The 8,548-nt window shown below is 46.7% G+C and overlaps 1 protein-coding gene across 1 annotated transcript in view; it reads right to left on the bottom strand.

Moving 5' to 3' along the window:
- Positions 1–8,548, bottom strand: part of LOC144601450 (uncharacterized) — a 201,734-nt gene that overhangs the window by 46,075 nt on the left and 147,111 nt on the right. The window lies entirely within an intron of this gene.

Genomic DNA, 8,548 nt, shown 5'->3' with positions numbered 1-8,548 from the left:
CACGTGAATGCCCCCTTCTCAGATGTCTCATCAGGTCTGATGGCACCAAATTGCAGCCCAGCGGTATGAACATTGACTTCTCCAACTTTAGATAGTTCCTCTGTCCCTCTCTTTCCCCCCCCCACCTTCGCAGTTCTCCCTCTAGCTTCCTGTCTCCACCTATATCCTTCCTTTGTCCCCTGACATCAGTCTGAAGAAGGGTCTCGACCTGAAACGTTACCCATTCCTTCTCTCCTGAGATGCTGTCTGACCTGCTGAGTTACTCCAGCATTTTGTGAAATAAATACCTTTGATTTGTACCAGCATCTGCAGTTATTTTCTTACCCCAAATTATTACCACTCACTGGGTGAGGAAAACATTTCTCCTTAATTCCCCATTGGGTTACAACAATCTGAAGGTTGCATATAAGCTGATTGGAGTCACTCCTTTTCACTCAAACCTCCAGGGCCAGAGGAGAAGCTGATGGGTTTTAACTGTCTGCTCCCAGCTCCTTTCAACATTTAAAGACATCAAAGTGATCCTTAAACAGGGAGAAACATGTTCCGATTGTGTGGCTCAGTAGCACTGTTGGTAGAGCCGCTGCCTCATAGTGCCAATGACCTGGGTTACATCCTGACCTCAGGTGCTGTCTGTGTGTAGTTTACACGTTCTCCCTGTAACCGCAAGGGTTTCCTGTGTGTGCCCTGGTTTCCTCCCACATCCCAAAGACGTGCGGGTTTGTAAGTTAACTGGACTCTATAGAAATCATCCTCAGTGCAAGGGGAGTGAATGTGAAAGTGGAATAACATCGAAATAGAGTGAATGGGTGATTGATGGTCTGTGTGGACTCAGTGGGCCTGTCTTCATGCTGGTGTGAGCTATCGGGAGAGGTTGAGTAGGCTGGGTCTCTATTCCATGGAGCGTAGGAGGATGAGGGGAGATCTTATAGAGGTATACAAAATCACGAGAGGAATAGATCGGGTAGATGCACAGAGTCTTTTACCCAGAGTAGGGGAGTTGAGGACCAGAGGACATAGGTTCAAGGTAAAGGGGAAAAGATTTCATAGGAATCCGAGGGGTAACTTTTTCACACAGAGGTTGGTGGGTGTATGGAACAAGCTGCCAGTGGAGTTAGTTGAGGCTGGGACTATCCCATCGTTTAAGAAACAGTTGGACAGGTACATGGATAGGACAGGTTGGAGGATTATGGACCAAGCACAGGCAAGTGGGACTAGGTTAGCTGGGGCATTGTTGACCGGTGTTGTGTCGAAGGAGCTGTTTTCATACTGTATGACTCTATGCGGAAGGGCTAAACATCCAAGGACGTACATGCCACTGGAGATAAATGGGTCTACTGTGGACAGGGTGAGCAGTTTTAAATACTTGGGAGTCCGCATCACAGAGGATCTGACGTGGGCAACGCACATTGCCGCACTGGTGGGTAAGGCTAAGCAGCGCCTTTACCACCTTAGACAATTGAGGAAATTCAGAGTGTCCCTGAGGATCCTTCATTGCTTCTACTCTGGGGCTGTAGAGAGCATCCTGTCCGGCAACATTACAGTCTGGTTTGGGAACAGCTCTGCCCAGGACAGGATGGCCCTACAGAGAGTAGTGCGTTCGGCAGAACGCACCATGGGAACTACACTCATCCCCCTGCAGGACCTATACATCAGGAGGTGCAGATCCAGAGCAAGCAAGATCATGAGGGACCCCTGCCACCCCAGTAACGGACTGTTCCAGATGCTACGATCAGGCAAACGCCTCCGCTGTCACGCTGCGAAAACGGAGAGGATGAGACGGAACTTCTTCCCACAGGCCATCAGGACTGTCAACTTTTATAACCCCAGAGACTAAATTTTTGTCGACACTAATAGTAACTTATTAACTTTATTTATATGCTGTAACTGTAATTCTTTTTTGTGCACAACCCGCAGGCATTGCCACTTTCATTTCACTGCACAGTATGTGTATGTGACAAATAAATTTGACTTGACTTGACTTGACTTGTATCTCTAAAACAAAAAATTGGAATGAAGTCTGTAAGCAGAGTGAGAGCAAGTGAACTGATGGGTTCCAGAGCGGCTGCAGCTGGACTGCTGGGCCTGTCTCTAGCCCTTCCCTGTCTGTCCTGCTGAGTACAACTGGGTCAGAATCCAGAGAGGGATATCCACCTGCCAGGAGTGGGAGCAAGTTGCACAGGTGACAACAACCTATAGAGAATGTTGACACAAGGAACTGCATGTGCTGGTTTGGAAACGGACGCAACATGCTGGAATAACTCGCCGGGCAACATCTGTGGAGGACATGGATAGGCGACGTTTACGGTCAGGATCCTTCTTCAGACTGATTGTGAGGGCGGGGAGAGAAAGTTGGGAAAGAGGTGAGGGCGGGACAGAGCCTGGCGAGTGAAGGGTGGACACAAAATGCTGGGGTAACTCAGCAGGACAGGCAGCATCTCTGGAGAAAATAGGTGGTGTTTCGGGTAAGGGGGAGTTGATTGACAGACAATAGACAATAGGTGCAGGAGGAGGCCATTCGGCCCTTTGAGCCAGCACCGCCATTCAATGTGATCATGGCTGATCATTCTCAATCAGTACCCCGTTCCTGCCTTCTCCCCATACCCCCTGACTCCACTATCCTTAAGAGCTCTATCCAGTTCTCTCTTGAATGCATTCAGAGAATTGGCCTCCACTGCCTTCTGAGGCAGAGAATTCCACAGATTCACAACTCTCTGACTGAAAAAGTTTTTCCTCATCTCAGTTCTAAATGGCCTACCCCTTATTCTTAAACTGTGGCCCCTTGTTCTGGACTCCCCCAACATTGGGAACATGTTTCCTGCCTCTAACGTGTCCAACCCCTTAATAATCTTATACGTTTCGATAAGATCTCCTCTCATCCTTCTAAATTCCAGTGTATACAAGCCAGTGTAGACAGGTGGGTTGACCGACGCACCTGGTGAAACGTTCACAGGTGGGGGGATGTGGAAAAAGTTGGTAAGTGGAGTATGAATGTGTGTAATATGCAAAATAGTTCATTTGATTTGAAGGAACAAGAAATTAGTGGGATGTAGCCACTGGCTCCTCCAGCACAAACCTAAGCATTGCCACTCTCGCTTCCAGCAGTTTTTATTTTACTTTCATTTTGCCCCAAAATGTGGTTGGTTGGATTGCAGAATTGGGACAAGGGTTGAAGGAGGGAACAGGTTACCAGGAAATGAGCGAGGGATGGGATTGTTAGAAATCCACTGAGCGCTAGCAGAGGCCGAGTTTAATGGCTTCTTCCTGCATTGTAAGTGGTGCCCAGCACTCACACGCATCCTCTCCACACCAACCATGGGAGGATTAATTGCTGCGCGCACCAGTGGGGAAAGAACCCCCATTCCTGGCCATGGCCACAGGCAGCCCAAAGGAGCCTTTTTAATGCTACATCTTATCCTTGTCATTAGTGAGGAACATGGGATCAAATTCCCAGCAGATAAGCAAAATTGTTGATACCATTAAGATTCCATACATTATTCCCAATATACCCTCCAATTAAATGTAAACATGTTCTACAATCATCATCGTATAACGCAAAAACAAGCCTTACAGAAATAGTAGGCTAATCATTCAGGTGTCAGCCAGGATCTTACTGAATTGCGGGATAGGATTGATCGGCAACATGTCCAAACCTATTGTGTTTGTCGCCATGCTCCGTCGGGCTGATGTTCTACATGTCCATGTTCTCCACAGATGCTGCCCGGCCCGCTAGTTATTCCAGCATGTTGTGTCTTTGTTTCCAAACCAGCGCATGCAGTTCCTTGTGTCTCCACCACTGCCCCCAGCCCTCTAACTGCCCTGTGCTCATCCTCTCGGATTTCATAAGGACATAAGTGATAGTAGAATCAGGCCATTCGGTCCATCAAGTCTACTCTGCCTTAATCATTAATCATGGCTGATCTATCTCTCCCTCCTAACCCCATTACCCATGCCTTTCCCCCCCCCCCATAACCTCTGACATCTGTACTAATCAAAAATCTATCTCTGCTATAAAAATATCCACTGACTTGGCCTCCACAGCCTTCTGTGGCAAAGAATTCCACAGATTCACCCTCCACTGAAGAAATTTCTCCTCATCTCCTTTAATTCTAAGGCTATTACCTCTAGTCCTGGACTTTCTCCAATAGTGGAAACATCCTCTCCACATCCACTCTGTCCAAGCCTATCACTATTCTCTATGTTTCAATGAGGTCCCCCCCTCATTCTTCTAAACTTCAGCGAGTACAGGCCCAGTGCCGACAAACGCTCATCATATGTTAACCTACTCATTCCTGGGATCATTCTTATAAACCACCACTGGACCTTCTTCACATCCTTCCTCAGATATGGTGCCCAATTTCTGACCCATTTCCATTGAGAAGACCTCATTGGGTTCTCAGCTTTTAGAGGACAATCTTGTATTGAGGTATCACAACTGTGTGGCATCCAGCCTCCGGAAGCAGACAAAATGTTCCACGATGTTAAAAAGAATTGGGAATAAAGGGATACACAGCTGGTCTAAACGCTCCTGGCATCAGAGACTGGAGGGACAAGAATTATTTGGGACTAAATACCAATGACTCCTCGCCTTGTCTTTCAGAACAGCAGATGTTGTGTTCAATAAATCACCGGATTTAGACAACAGAGTGTGAATAACAAGGTATTTTATTACATCACCAAATAAGGCACACAGATTCATGTATCCGCGTATGCACTCGCAAACCCCGAGTACACAGCAGAGCATGCCGCAGGATGGTCCTACTGTTGATCACCTGGCACCATTCGTGATACGGTGTAAGGCTGGGGCTCGCTCCTCCTAGAAGGGCGCCCAACTCCATCCTTTATGGCAATTCTTATCTGAGCAGCCGTGCCATGCCCCCCCCCCCCCCGGAACCAAACATGAGCCCCCTTGTCTGCAACGTTTCTGCACTACTAGCGGCAAGGGGCGCGGGTGGTCACCCAAAGTGTTCTGCTCAGCAACTCAGCTGTTCCCAGGCATTGTGTGGAAACATCTCCAACTTGTCTTGGGAACATCTAGTCTTCAAAGGGTTTTTAAATGTTGCGCTGCTAATTTAGCTGATAGCTCCATTGTAGTTGACATGGACTGTTTTTTACAATACACTCCACCCCTTGGGAGTGGTCGGCCCACATTAGCACCCATCTAATTACATGGTACCGAGTTTGCAAACAATAATAATCAAAGGTTCAGTATAATAATTCCATCTCTAAGAATGTGAGTTGATTATGTGCTTAACTAACTGTCCATGCCATAATGACATGAGTTACGTATTCGATCAGACACTGAGCTAGTCTCGGACTTCTCTGTGAAAGCAAAGCTTATCTTAACAACCGTGCAGGCATCCTCATGATTTACTGGTCCCTTTGAATCAGCCCAAGTGTGCAAAGCGGTGTTTTAAACATAATTTCACCTCACTTTAACCCCATACATCCCAATTTCACCTCACTTTAACCCCATACATCCCAAATCACAGTTCATCCGGCCCTCAGGCTGTCCTGTCACACATGACCTGCAGGTTCAATACCACCCCCTTCGCCCTCTGGGCCCTTCTCAAGCGTCAGTAGGGAACCAAACAATTGCACAATATTATGCCAACTACCACTATAACAAGCCCAGTCACCAGCCATTGCAGGATAATATGCCTCCAACCTCCAAGACCACCACACACCCTCCATTGCCTCATCTTGCAAATGTTTGCCAACTTTATTAAATAGACAATGCACAATAGGAGTAGGCCATTTGGCCCATTCGTGCCAGCACCGCCATTCACTGTGATAATGGCTGATCATCCACAATCAGTATCCTGTTCCTGCCTTCTCCCCATATCTCTTGACTCCACTATCTTTAAGAGCTCTATCTAACTCTCTCTTGAAAGCATCGGGAGAATTGGCCTCCCCTGCCTTCTGAGACAAAGAATCCCACAGATTCACAACTCTCTGGGTGAAAAGGTTCTTCCTCATCTCCGTTCTAAATGGGCTACCCCTTATTCTGCAGGTTCAATACCACCCCAATGGGCGCTCCATTCTTTCAACACATGACAGTCCCGCCATCCCAAGAATTAACTTTGTGAACCTACGCTGCACTCCCTCAATAGCAAGAATGTCCTTCCTCAAATTTGGAGACCAAAACTGCACACAATACTCCAGGTGTGGTCTCACCGGGGCCCTGTACAACTGCAGAAGGACCTCTTTGCTCCTATACTCAACTCTTGTTATGAAGTCCAACATGCCATTAGCTTTCTTCACTGCCTGCTGTACCTGCATGCTTGCTTTCAGTGATTGATGAACAAGGACACCCAGATCTCGTTGTACTTCCCCTTTTCCTAACTTGACACCATTCAGATAATAATCTGCCTTCCAGTTCTTGCCACCAAAGTGAGTTATCTCACCTTTATCCACATTAAACTGCATCTGCCAGGCATCTGCCCACTCACACAACTTATCCAAGTCACCCTGCATCCTCATAGGATTCTCCTCACAGTTCACACTGCCACCCAGTTTTGTGTCATCTGCAAATTTGCTAATGTTACTTTTAATCCCTTCATCTAAGTCATTAATGTATATTGTAAATAGCCCAGCACCGAGCCTTGCGGTACCCCACTCGTCACTGCCTGTCATTCTGAAAGGGACCCGTTAATCCCTACTCTTTGTTTCCTATCTGCAAACCAATTTTCTATCCATGTCAGCACCCTACCCCCAATACCATGTGCTCTAATTTTGCCAATAAACTCCTATGTGGGACCTTATCAAAGGCTTTCTGAAAGTCCAGGTACACTACATCCACTGGCTCTCCCTTGTTCATTCTCCTGGTTACATCCTCATAAAATTCCAGATTAGGCAAGCTTGATTTCCCCTTCGTAAATCCATGCTGATCGTGTGACTGCTATCCAAATGTGCCACTATTTCGTCATTTATAATTGACCCCAGCATCTTCCCAACCACCGATGTCAGGCTAACTGGTCTATAATTCCCTGTTTTCTCTCTCCCTCCTTTCTTAAAAAGTGGGATAACATCAGCTACCCTCCAATCCACAGGAACTGATCCTAATTCTATAGAATATTTGAAAATGATCACCAATGCGTCCATGATTTCTAGAGCCACTTCCTTAAGTACCCCAGGATGCAGACCATCAGGCCCTGGGATTTATCAGCCTTCAGTCCCATCAGTCTAACCAACACCATTTCCGGCATTGACCTCTTGTGGCCTGCGGGCCACCAGGTCTGTAATGTTTTCACTGGCATCTGGTGTGTAAGTGCAGCATTCTCTCCCTGTGATGGCACAAGTCCCCCCTGCCAAAGGTCGTTGGTTCGAGTAGTTTACTGCTTGCTGCAACACAAGGGCCCACCCCTTGAGCATGTGGGAGGTAGTTGGTGTACATATCTGCTCTTTTAGTAGACCATTCGTACGCTTCATCAGCCCCGCTGCTTGTGGGTCACACGGGATGTGGAGGGTCCACTGCACCCCACTGTCAGCTGCCCACTGTTGTTCTTTGTTACCCGCAAAGTGGGACCAGTTTGTCAGACTGAATCTCCCATGGGGTGCCATACACAGCCATTGAACGACTGTATCCTTCCCGTACAGCACATGGACCAGCAGAGGCTTTAAACCTTTGTTGGCATGAGCTGTTCCCCACATTGCGACCTTCCCTCTGTTGCCTGACAAGGCAGATGGCCCCTACCGGCATCTGCGTTAGGGCCATCGAAGGCGATGGTAGGGAGCGATTGTAGTCGGGCTGGTACCACCATGAAAAGGTATTTATGGGCCATTCTTAGTTACGAGTGTGACCAAAAATATGAAAAATTGTGGAATACATCTCTTCTAATTCTGAAAGCATTACAGGTATATTGTTTTGTACTCTATATGTGACTTATATGTGTTGAAGTTTATCAAGTGAATTTTTAATGTTATGCTAACAATGTCTGTTTAGGGTCAGAGGTCAAATATGACTGGTCACGTGTGTGACCTCACACGGAAGCATTTTTTTCGTCTCAGTTTTATCTTACAAACTCTGTGAATTTAAAAAAGCTAGAATGTTCATATCTTTTAAAGACATGCATTATAGTTCTGTAGGTAGGAAATGAATAAGATTAATTTCTTACAAGAATTTTTAAATGTATTACTTGATGTGATGACGTCTGGTCACGTATGTGGCATTTTGGTTCACTTTCCAAAGAATGGCCCTGAAGGGATAAGCCGCCGATCACCATTTCTCAAACTGCTGCCTGTTTTTTTTTTTTACAATACAGCAGAATGTCTCAAGGGGAATTCAGTGGAAACATCTTCACCCACAGGGTGGGGACAATGTGGAACCCGTCACCATAGGGAATTATTGAGGTGAACAGCAGGGATGCATTTCATGGGAAACCGAGTGAACACAGGGAAAAAACAAATACAAGAACGTTGCAACAGGTGAGAGAGGAGGAACTGGCGTGGGGCACTAACACTGGGAGGGACCAGCTCGGCCAAATGGGCTGTTTCTACTGTACAGTGTTTTACAGAGACATTAAGGATATGAAATGTGTTTAGAGCAGAT

The sequence above is a fragment of the Rhinoraja longicauda genome, chromosome 16 (genome assembly GCF_053455715.1).
Source record: "Rhinoraja longicauda isolate Sanriku21f chromosome 16, sRhiLon1.1, whole genome shotgun sequence".
Classification (NCBI taxonomy): Eukaryota; Metazoa; Chordata; class Chondrichthyes; order Rajiformes; family Arhynchobatidae; genus Rhinoraja; species Rhinoraja longicauda.
The sequence above is the reverse complement of the archived record's forward strand: the minus strand, read 5'-3'. Positions and strand labels throughout refer to the sequence as shown.